Below are 13185 nucleotides of genomic sequence, written 5' to 3' on the forward strand. Positions count from 1 at the left end.
CAGAATCTATTTATATACAACACGTATTTTCTAGCTATGCTTTTCGACTGTAGAATTTCTCTTGGCTAATGTTAGATCTATAAAAATCTCTTATATAAAAAACAGGATTACTCCCCAGCTTTTTAAAACTTCTCTAAAGACATGAGGCTTAAGTGGTGTGTTGCAGTGGTGAGTATGCATAGTGGACCAAATCCTGCAGTCCTTCCTTAGACAAAATTCCCATTGAATTCCATGGGAGCGTTGTCTATGTGAGGACTGCAGGGTTTGCCCTTGGGCTCTTCCAGGGCTCTTCGTGTAGATGAAGTCCTTTCCCTGATTATCTCATCAATTGTTGAACATAGATGGCCCAGATATAAACTAGTTTGCTATAATGAGTCGCATACAGCAATTTATGCAGAAAATAAGATGTGTCAGAATAACAGATACGTCAGATTGCATATGCTACAGTTTCCATGTCTTTGTTATTGTGTCAAGCGTTACAAAGACAGCTCGTGTTTTGTTTTTTTAAATCAAACAACAAAAGCCTAAATCCCCTATGTCTAAACACTCTGAACTTTTATGGGATACAAAAATGAAAACCCAGGTCTGATCTTGGTGAGCAAGCAAAAACCACAGTTTAGAGCTGTGACACTGAGCCAGCCAGCAGCTAAGTAACCCAAAACCAACCTTTAAAGACATATTAGAAGAGTATTGAAACGGTAAACAGGACCATTCCTTGTAGATAGTTAGCAAAGTCATGTTAAAGGACTAGTATTCTTGAAATATAAGCCTGTATAAAGAATTTGAAATTGATACTAATTGTATTTGTCTGTTTACCTATATGTTGTTAGAAGATTAATAATATGACCAAATTAACTTGAAAATGCTAAACTTTGGTTCCTGTCTGTAATGTTTCATTACTATATTCTATAGATTCAGAGATCAAAAGGGAATATTAACATTTAGATGAAACCTGTTTTATAATAATATTGTCTTCATTTCTCCTTGAAGTTTGTAGTAAACTACCTATGAACTGTTTGAATGGGTAATCATCTTATGCTAATCAGTGCAACTATTTTATCTGTGTATACATAGGAAATAGAAGGTTAGCTTCAAAGCAACAATACACACTACCTATTCTTCATCTGGGAAGGCCCTTGCTGTGATCATGTGCTGCCAAGTGGCTTATCTGCTGAGCTTCAGCTATAAATAAGGGATCGGGCCTTAACCTTACTATCTCAGATCTGCTTAAACTTTGTCTGGGGAAGTTCAAGTCACAAGACTGAGGTCTCCAGGTATATCCTGGATTATCCCTGCAAATTTTCATGGAAGAATTTGAACAAACTCTACACATAGACTGACTATTGGACTATGGAACTGGTTCTCTAAGAACTTTTACAAACCAGCAAGCTCATCATGATTGACAAAGAGGAGAAGTCAGATGTAGAAGGAGAGGTAAGAAGAGGTGTAGCTGAGGGCTCTGTGCTGTAGATCCTTGGAAGTAAGAACAGGAAGTTTAAAGCCCTTTTTCTTTTTGTACCTTAAAGTGGAGAGACAATAGATAAAGGAGGGGTAAGAAAAAAGAGAGAAAGGAAGATGACTTTGGCAGCAATGTTCTGGAAATCTAACCTTATAGGAAAGAGTTTCTATCTTTCATAGAATCATTGAATATTAGGGTTGGAAGAGACCTCAGGAGGTCATCTAGTCCAATCCCCTGGTCAAAGCAGGACCAACACCAACTAAATCAACTAAACTCTTTTGTGTCATCTTTTTATAAAATAAATTAGTAGCCCTGCAGTGCTAAAAAAGAAACAAAAGAAAGCGAAGAAAAAAATATTTCTCTCCCCATGCTTGAAAGAGTATAAAAATATTAAAACATGAACAAGTAGAAAAAATATATCAAGAATATACCATAGAAAGATAGATTGATGCAGATTTGGTTTACAGAATCATGACCAAATCCTAAAACTCCACTCACAATCAAAGCTCCTACTGAAATACATAGAGGTTTTGCATAACAAAGGACTTCCAGATCTGCCCCTTAGTTTGGATGGAATGTGCAGAAGTCCAACTTGTGGCCTATCATCTTTAATTCCCTCTTAAATTATGTATAGGCATTGTGCTGCTCTGGAAAGGGATGAATTTTGCCCTGCATATCTGATTAATGGCAAATACAACACACACAGCAGATTATGGAAACAGGTCAGTAAATATCTAGGACATTAGAATCCTACAGATCAATCTTATTTTATGGGTTCTTCTGTCTCTGTCTGTCTCTCTCTCCCTCCCTCTCTCTCTCTCTCGTGTAATCCATTATATTTTAGGACATAGTGAAATAAAACTTGGCTGCTAGGCTCTAACTCTAAACCATTAACACTAAATTGTATATATTTCTGTATATACCCATGTCCTTTTGGCATTACCTGGTAAGACATCTCTCTACCGCAATCAGGAAATTAATGAAATATTTTATAACAGATTCTGTTACCATTATTGCAGGGCGCTCTGTGGATAATGCAGTCTAATTATAGCTTATTACATGCAAAGGCTTCCATCTGTTCTCAGTCCAGACAGATGGTAATCAAGCCCATTTCAACCTTCCCATTGATATTGCTTTGTTTGCTGATACTGGTAGTGATAAATTGTGAAATGTGGAGCTCAGATATGAGCATGCTGGATACATTCCCCATTAGATAGAAATACTATACTGTGTCTCTTAGTAAATGTCATAAATAACTCACAAAGTTGGATGTTGGAAAAGGTGGATTAAGCCAGATGTATTGAAAGAAGGAATCAATCAACTCAGATGTAATTAGACAAAGTTCTTTAAGTGCTCATCTTAAAAAAAACATGGTGAATAGACAGGCTATATGATGATAATAAAATATACAAATGGAGCTGTAAAAAATTATATATGTGTCCAGCTACCCCAAAATTATTTGAGCAGGTGATGAACTATGGTATCAATTAGTTAGAAGAGTCATTCTACAGTACTTTGGTCTTTGCGCTTCACTTAAGCTTGAATAACAGATATCATATCTGTAATAAGTGTGTCTTTCTTCAATGATTCACTTTAAAATGACATCAAATTCCCATTAAACACAGTACTGTGCAAGTGCATTGACTTGTAAAGTGTACTTGCAGTATATAAAATCCTGCATGTTCTCAGTGGTCTGAATATTGTAAATACTATACCTGATATTCATACTACATGTCCTATGAAATGAAAACATGTTTTCCACCCCCCTTTGTGTTTGGTATGCACTTACAAAAACTTTGAGATTCATTAGGAGCATTTGCACTAATTTTAATAGACCTTGGATCAGACCTCTCTCTCTCTCAGATCAACAGGAAAATAGAACATTTAGTTTGAAAATACCATTATACTGTGGATAAAGATTATAATTCAGATATTTTCTTTAATTCTACAGAATAAGAAGGATGCTGGTAAATACACCCGTTTTTGGAATAAACTATGTTTATACTTCTTATAATTATTCAGTTAATAGTATGTAATCCTTAGAATAACTATTTAAATCAAATTATAGATTTTAATTTCTGGCTTTGTGAGAAACATAGAGCAAAATTCCGTTTTGGTGTAAACTGATGCAGCTCCATTGATTTCAATGGAACAGCACACATTTATACCAGCAAAGAATTTGGTTCACATGTGGTTTATGGCACCTGAAGATTCAGAACAGTGATTATAAAAAGCTCTAGCAAATGAGCCATTATGGAAATGCTTATGTGTGCTGAAATACTAGGATTTGACATATAATTGCTATCTTTCTGCAACTGTCTGAAAGTCATTTTCTTCCCTACTGGGGCTGGGTTTTTGCTCTTGTCATTTCCTCCTCAGTGTTCTGTCAGAACTGAGCTTCCTGGAACAGGTAAAGGGTTTAATTCCCTAATCAGTGATTCTCCCGAGATCCACAAGATTTAGTGAGTTTGTCAAGATCCATGTGTGACAGGTTGGGTCACAGAGACCCCCTTGCGACTGCCACCTGATGTGCTGAGACTACCTCTGAGCCTGTTTTCCCTGGCACCTTGGGACTTCAGTACCCTGTCTTGTTGAGCCAGACACGCTAGCCTGCTAGAAACACAGACCCAGGTCTGAATCACATGCCCCCAAAGCTGCAGGCTTCACTGAAAACAGCTTAAGAAGTGCTCCTGGATCCAGCAACCAGATACCCAGTTCCCAATGTGGTCCAAACCACAGATAAATCCATGTTACTCTGTATAAAGCTTATACGGTGTAAAGTCATAAATTGTTTGCCCTCTATAATATTGATAGAGAGATATATACAGCTGTTTGCTCCCCCAGGTATTAATACTTGCTCTGGGTTAATTAATGAGCAAAAAGTGATTTTATTCAATATAAAAAATAAGATTTAAGTGGTTCCAAGTAATAACAGACAGAACAAAGTGAATTTCCTAGCAAAATAAAACAAAATCACCCAAGTCTAAGCCTAATACAGCAGGAAACTAAATGCAGGTAAATCTCCCCCTCAGAGATGTTCCAATAAGCTTCTTTCACAGACTCCTTCCTAGTCTGGGTCCAGCAACCACACCCCCCCCCCAAAGTTAATGTCCTTTTATCCAGTTTGTTTCGGGCATCTCTTTGGGGTGGAGAGGCCATCTTTTGAGCCAGCTGAAGACAAAATGGAGGGGTTCCCAGGGTCTTTTATATTCTGTCTCTCGTGGGTGGAAACCCCTTTGTTCTCCTATTTACATGTTAGTTTGAATGTTCCCAGGAAAGCTCAGATGTGGATTGGTGTCTCCCAAAGTCCATTGTTAGTTAAGTACTCACAGTTACTTGAATATCCCTTCACATTATGTTGACCAAATTTGTTTTATGTGCTTCCTACAGCAAACACTTTAAATACAAGCATAGAGCCAACGCTCATAACTTCAGATATAAAAATGATACATGCATACAAATAGGATGAATATATTCAGTAGGTCATAACCTTTGCAAAGATATGTTACATGGCATATCTAGTATAAAACTTATTTCAGTTATGTCATATTTACACTCATAAGCATATTTCTATAAAGCATTATGGGGTGCAACATCACACCATGTATCTCTGGATAACTATTCTCCTGTGCTCCTCTGTTCCTGGCAACAGGACTTCTTCAGTGTCCCCCCACAATTGGCTATCTCCTCTAGTGGCTACATATTAACAACCATGAAAGAAGTCCGCAAGTGAAGCAATATTAGCTAGATTTCAGCCTTGGAGTTCACTGGATCTAACTTCTCTTCATCCCCAACTTACTAAACAGGAATAACAGTATATCCAGTCACTACATACAATTGGCTTTGGGAAACTTAAACTCTATTTCTCATTGTCATTATTAAGATGTCTCATTCAAGAACTGTCACTTCACTACTCTGGAAGATTATTTTCTTTAAAAATTCAGTATCCAAATTGTAGTATATTGTATTGCATTTCCTCTTACAACAACTTTGGTAAAGCTTAAGTTTAAAACCCCAATTCTGATTAATTATCATATTAATGCTGGCCCCAATCTTAAATTCCCTATTCAGGCAAAATTGCCATTGATTCCAGCAGTTACATATCCCAGGATAATAGTAAGATACTTTCTTTAGTAATATTCACTCTGTGGAGTTTACAAATTTTGCCTTTTCTTCTAACAACTGTCTATCATTGATAGTATTATTTAGTTAGCAATTATATTTCAATTCAGTGTTCAAATAACATAATTTTTTCTACAGCACACTCTTCATGCTGTATCTTCAAGCATTGTTACTTTAAAACCAGTACTTTTCTGGCATGGAAGAGCATGTACCTGTACTGTCTCATATATTGATTTCAGTGGGAATTTTTTCCTGTAAGGTATGTATTAGAAGGATGTAATCTGGATTCTTAATTTATAAGGCAAAAAGACTACTATAATAGAAGTAGACGATTATTATATAATACTATAATACCTTTTGAACTATCAGATGAAAAGTAAGAGGAACTCTTTCAGATAGTGTGAATTCCTACCAACGTCTAAAAAATTCCAGAAAAAAATTCTGCGAGAGTCTGTAGAATTCTACAAACTTCAACAAACCACATTACAAAGTCTTTGTAATTGTAGCTGATGGCGTGGGTTTAGTTTAGGCTACAGTGCTTAGGTATTCAAATGTTGTACATATGACAGATCATTAAAGTGACTGGCAGCAACTAGTGGCTCTGCCAGCATTTCTCATCTTTCTCATTTCATCTCATCTTCTAGACACTAAAAATAAGATCCCAGTTCTCAAAAGGACTTTCCTAGGGAAAAAAAAAATCATTATATTATTATTAATGATAGCATTTAATAAGGATTAAATTACTATAGTTGTCAAAAAATAGAAGGGTTCTACAAAAATTAGTTTAAAGATTAATCATTTCTGAGAGAATAATATCCATTCTGAGAAATTTAATAACAATAATTACATTTTATGGGACAGTTAAAATTACTTACACTGGTTGGTAGTTACTCACATTAGTAGTACCACTCACCAATGGGTAAAATTCCATGAAAAGGCACCTGCAAGGCCTATGTGCCACTTAAAACCCACTTAAGCCTTATTTTGAGAGATTTAAGTGCTGAATAGATCTAGTGTCAGCCTTTTGCACAGGGTTGAGTTTTATTCCAATATGAGTATGTGGTTCCAGAAAAAAATATTGTTTTCTTCTAAATTCTCTTCTGTTTTCAAAAAGGTTAGTATCACTGTTGTAGCATAAAGGAGAAGACCCAAACTATTGGATAGAACCTAATTATGGTGCATCTAGTTCTCTTTCTTCATAAGACTTCCTCAACCCAACCCAATTTATGTAAAACTGTTGGCATTTTACCAAAATGGATTAAGAATATCACATACACACATACACTCAAACACTGATATATCCGGTGCTCAGTTTTTGGTACCTAGCTTGCTAGCCGAGCACCAAGGATTGTATGTGTATTCACATTGGTAGAAGGAGAGAGACTGACCTCATTTGCCTCATAGGAAGTTTCTATTGGGCCTGATCCATCTCCAACTGAAGTCAAGGGGCAAATGTTAAAATGTATATCCTTATTGATTTTTTCCTTATAGAATCCTATTTTTATTAATCACTTGCAGGCAGTAGCACTCATCATGTAATAAGTGCTTTCAAGATGTACGAGAAAGGGGACAGCCTCCCCAGAGGATCTAATGGTCAGATACACAGTCAGGTACAGAGAACAACAGAGGTGACTTTCTGTACAAATCTTTCACTGTAGGCAGACTAGCATTTAAGGGGGAGAGGAGGTAGAAATGGAAAGGATAATGCCTCACAGAGGTTGTACCATATCTAGGAGGGCCATGTGGAAGAAAAGAAGGAATGACTGCAACTGTATCATTCTCAGCTACAAACCACTGGGGTTCTTTTAATTAAAAAATATGTTAGCAAGAAAGAGTTTAATAAAAAGCACTTAAAGAATAGAAAGACACTTGAACTGTAGTGTACATAAAGTAAGACAAAATCAAATTGGTGCCCATAATCCTCAAGTGTCTCTCTAGCACCTAGTAAACATTTCCATCATAATTTACATTAATAAAAATGCAGTCTCCATTTTATGATTTAAATTTATTTTAGAGGTTTATTTGACCTTTTCATGAAAACGGAGGGAAACACTGAAAAGTTTTCTGTTTTATCAAAACATATAACTGCCATTTCATGTGTGTTGCTCCAATCATAAAGAATGTGCACTTTTTTCAGTCATGCAGTATTTAATAGTAAAAGACCATCACTCAGCCAAAAGTATGAATTCATGTTTTCCACTGGTATGTCTTGCTAACTTTAAAACTGAATGAGTCCTTGGGAAAATCTTATTACAGTTTTTGTAAATGATCATAAAACTATTGTACATCCTGAAATGTCATTAATAAAACAGTGTCATGAAGTCAGGATATGAAAGTTAGTTATGTTAGCATTACTATAATATACAATATAAGCTGCGCTATAAAAATATAATTAAGATTAGCTAGTGACAAATAACTTATGCGGAAAATAGTCCAGCAAGGCACACTATGCTTCATCCCACATTTGTTGTAAGCCCAACATTCCCATCAACTTCAGTGCAAGATTGAGCCCATGGGTCCCAAATCCTGAGAGAAGTGAAGCATTTGCAAATCAAATTGAAGTGAGTCTTTGGCACTCTTTAAACAACATTTCCCTTTTATGTAGGGCAGATTCTTACTTTTAATAAACAGAGTTTTGTACTTAAAAAAGAAATCCAGCCCCATCCCTCTGCTCTGTGAGTCTGAAAACTCTGAAGGGTGTTAAGGAACAAGAAGAGTAGTTTAACTATACTGGGAGACAGGATTCAAAAACAATGTTAAGGAGAGCATACTGACTGTATCCCGTGGGGCATAGCTCCCCAGGATCATCCTGAGAATCATTATCAAGGGAGGATTTAGAAGCAGAATGGAGGCAGTTGCTCCATGACTATGCTGATGCACCTTTTCAAACTCACATGCAGGAGTATGTATGTTTGGGATGCAGGGACAATATTACAGACAATGGTATCAGACCATTTTCTACTGTATAATACATACTGGCAATAGGCTATTAGAGAGATATTCTAGCTGGAGAGATTGAGAATTACAAAACTTCCATCATTAATGCAATGAGGAGGCATAAAACTATCTTTAATTACCATCGAATAGTCATGGAGTTGGGCAGAAACACTGATATCTAGTATAACTCAAAAGAATTCCTAAAGTTTGAAATAGCAATGAAAATCACAAATTTGATGAACTGCCTGAAATTCAAGGGAAAAACCTCCACCAACACCAATACAAACTGCAAATAGCCTACTCAAACAGAGCAGAAGTGACCCATAGATTGCTATGCTGGAGTGCTGAATATACCAACCAATGGCAAGGAATTACTTGCTTAAATACTACTAAGTTTGCATCTGCATACAATTTTGCTTTCCACAAAAATCAGCAGTTAAAGATAAGAAGTCAACAGTTAAGCTTAGCTAATGTCCTGGGAAAAGATCAAGGTAAAAGGAGTGTTCCTGTCTAGGAACACTAAAATTTAACCTCTAATACAGCAAACAGAGTGCAAATGTGGAATCCTTGTGGATGATGGTAGCCTTGCATTACTATAGTCAAGTTATGCACACCAAGATCTTATATAGTACACAGAAAAATGGAAGAATTATTAGTGAGAAATATTTGTTCAGATGAATTTAATCCCATTGGTTCTGATTACAGCTCAAACTGATTTATTTCCCAGTCACAAGACAGTTTAGTTTACAGGTGCATTTTACAACATGAATTTGACATGAAGTTTCAGAATAATTTCAGCGCAAATTGTTTTTTTTGGGGGGGAGTGTTTAGATGTTGCTTGTAATTATTAGAATTGGGAGCACTGGCTGTTGGGAGTCTGAACGGACGGGAAACAGGAAGGAGGGGGGAGGAGTTGAAGAGGCTGAGGGAGAGCTACTGAGGGTGCAGCAGGAGCTTGGAAAAGAGGTTTCCACTTTAAAAAATAAAGTCCTGTTGAAGTTTGTGAGTACCTTGCCTGGCTACTACAACATTTTGGTGACAAGGATGGATTTTCTGCCTCTGAACCCACCTGCACCCTTTCTACAAAGCCCAGGTGAGCCTCCAATTGCTTTTACTGCCTGGATCCCTATGTTTGAGACCTATCTGCCTGCAATCAGTACTACAGAAATTTCTGAAGTAAGAAAGTGTGCTCTGCTAATCCACTGCCTTGGAGCAGAAGGGCAGCGTATATTTTACACTTTTCCCTTGCAGACAATAAATATGAGACTGCACTCACTGCATTAAATAACCTTTTTGTACCAAAATTGAATGTAGTAGCTAATCACTACAGATTTCACCAGTGTGAGCAGAAACCAGGGGAGACTATACTGCAGAATATTGCTTCCCTGAGGAGTCTTATTGTAACTTGTGACTTTGGGAATATGGCAGATGAGATGATTAGAGACCAGCTCATTGAGAAAACAACCATGCTTCATGTAAGAGAACATTTACTTCTAGAACCACAACTTACACTAGAAAAAGCAATAACCATTGCTCCCCAGATTGAGTCAGCTACAGCTGAAGCCAAAATAATGAGCATGGATACAGGAGGCACAATCCAGCCTGTGACTCCTTTGCAGAAAAGTTCACTATCGCTGCAGACAAACAATTACAAGAGGAAAACTAATGAAAAACCACCAAATCAGCAAATTCAAAATACAGTATAAGCATGCTTTCACTGTGGATCCCCACAACACCTCGCAAGCTACACAGGATGTCCGGCAAAAGTAGCTCAGTGCAATCATTGCAAAAAGACTGGGCATTTTGCTAAAGTATGTTGCAGCAGCCAGTTCAATCAACAGGTGCATGCAGTTACAATACCAAATGTTTCTGTGCTGAGCGTGGACAAAATCACTACTGCACATATTCCAGAACAAATAAAGTGCACTGTAAACGTTTCCTCCATACCATCAGGCAAATCACACTCTATTAAGCTAATGTTGGATGCTGGCTCAGCAGTATCTATACTACCTGATTCCATCTATTTGCATTACTTTAAAGATGTGCCTCTTACTGAACCCAAACTTCACTTGCTGTGCTATTTGAAAAACCATATTCCAGTACATGGCTGCCTGCCAGCAATAGTTACTTTTGGTGATTGCTGTGTAACTGCAGAGTTCTACATTGTCCACAAAGGCACTCCTATCCTTGGCAGAGATTTATTGGCTGCTTTAAATCTCAGGGTAGTTAATGGACGAATTGATCTTCCTCAGCAAAGCACTCTTGCGGTACACACACCAGTGTCAGCTGGGACCCAACACCAGGTTAAGGAGAAACTCAGCTGTGCTTATGGGTTTCAGCATAAAGTTAATATGCAGGATAATGTGATGCCTGTACAACAGAAATTACAGTGCTTACCATTTTCAGTCAGGGAGGTTGTTTCAGAGGAACTTAGAAAACTTGTTCAAGAGGACATTATTGCTGAGAGGAAATATTCTACAGTCAAAAAAGAAGCACGTGCTTGTGTCTGGGCTACTGAAAAATGGAGAACTTACCTGTGGGGCCGCTCATTCAAGTTGCGCACAGACCACAGCCCTTTGACACTGCTCACCACGAAAGGACTGGGAAGAGCAGGATCTCATATTGCTCAATGATCTGCAAGACTACTCTCTTTCAAATATGAACTGGAATATAAGCCTGGAAACCAAAATGTGGTAGCTGATTGCCTTTCTCGCCTGCCTTTGTCTTCACCAGATGGTCCACCAGAGGATGAGGATGTAGTTGTTGCGCTTATTACAAGTACTCTTACTGCAGTTACAAGAGAACAGTTTGAAGCTGCTTGTTCAGTGTGTCCAATTCAACAAAAACTATGGGAATTTCTGACAAAGAGAAATAAGGGCCCAGTCACCCTAAAAACCTTGACCCAGTTTTGCTGCCTTATTTTAGAGATTGGGATGAACTTTCTTTGCTCAATGGCTGTGTGCTACGAGGTACACACTGGCTACTTGTGCCAGAAGAATTACAGTCAAAACTCATACACCTGGCACACAATACTCATCAAGGAATTGTCAGAACCAAACAAAAACTACAGGATCTGTATTGGTGGCCAGGGATGGACTCTCAAACTGAAGCACTCATAAAATCCTGTGTCACTTGCCAAATGCATGTTAAGACAGCAGTGACATGAACCCCTCCATTACAGCCTGTTCCTGTTCCTGAATCTGGATGGGAAAAAGTGGCGATTGACATTGTAGGACCCTTTGATACTGCTCCAATTGACTGTCGTTATGCCATCACCTTAATAGACTATTTCAGTAAATGGCCTGAGGTAGCGTTTACATCGCAAATCTCTTCTGCTGCAGTAATTAACTTCCTCTCTTCAGTTTTTAGCAGGGAAGGTAGCCCCAAAGAACTGGTTTCAAATAATGGTAGTCAATTTACCTCTCTGAAGTTTGAAATGTTTCTAGCAGAGAGGAACATTTTACATAGAAAGTCATCACTATACTACCCTCAAGCCAATGGAGAAATCAAACGGTTTAACAGAAGTTTGAAAGCATTGAAAGCATTTAGCAAATGGCTAAACTGGAAGGGTGACTGTGGATAACCTTCACTACTGATTTCTTTGCAAGCATAGTGGGCTACATGACATGCCACAACACAAAGATCACCCGCAGAGTTACTGCATGGGAAACAGATGAATACTAAACTGAACATTGCTGGATTGTTAAAGGCATAACCTGAGGCCCCAACCGAGGATGATGTGAGAAAAACAGTTGAACAGAACCAAGCAAAGTATAAGGCTTTCACAGATAAGCGGTGGGGTGCTAAGGAACAAAGTTTGAGTATGGTTCCTTCATTAGAATATGAAAACCTGGAATTTTATGCAAAGGGGACCATAAATTCACAGCTCCTCTTAAAATCATAGAGAAGAAGGGACCTTACACCTATAGACCCTCTGATGGGAAGGTATGGAATGCTTCTTATCTTGCACTTGCCTGTGCACCAAGAGGAGATTATGCCAAAACCCAGTGTGCAATTGGATGACTTCACCATAGTATCAACATAACAAGACATTGCACTGGAACCAGGGCTTGAGAGATGGCCTGTCAGACCCAGATGACCACCTGTCTGGACTAGAGACTATGTGATGTAGTATCTATATTGTTTTTAGTGTAATAATTCTGTCAATAGTACAGTGCCTTGTTTCCTATTTGTTCCTGTGGTTAGAACAACAATGTTTATTGTAATTGGGAGAGTTTCTTAAGAGAGGAGGGAATGTGGTGTTTAGATGTTGCTTGTAATTATTAGAATTGGGAGCACTGGCTGTTGAGAGTCTGAAAGGACAGGAAACAGGAAGGAGGGGGGAGGAGTTGAAGAGGCTGAGGGAGAGCTACTGAGGGTGCAGCAGCAGCTTGGAAAGAGGTTTCCACTTTAAAAAATAAAGTCCTGTTGAAGTTTGTTAGTACCTTGCCTGGCTACTACAACAGGTGGTTAGATTCACAAGGGAACTTAGGCATCGTTCACAAAACTGAAGGAGGAGGCACTGCCGCCACCCTGCTTTTACTCAATACAAATGCTCCCCGACTTATGCAATCGCTCCATTCCGGAATGCCTTGCATAACTTGAATTTTTTGTAAGTCGGAAACGTATACCCGACCATTACGCAAAAAAAACCCAAAAAAAAACAA

Source organism: Eretmochelys imbricata, chromosome 1 (genome assembly GCF_965152235.1).
Source record: "Eretmochelys imbricata isolate rEreImb1 chromosome 1, rEreImb1.hap1, whole genome shotgun sequence".
Taxonomy (NCBI): Eukaryota; Metazoa; Chordata; order Testudines; family Cheloniidae; genus Eretmochelys; species Eretmochelys imbricata.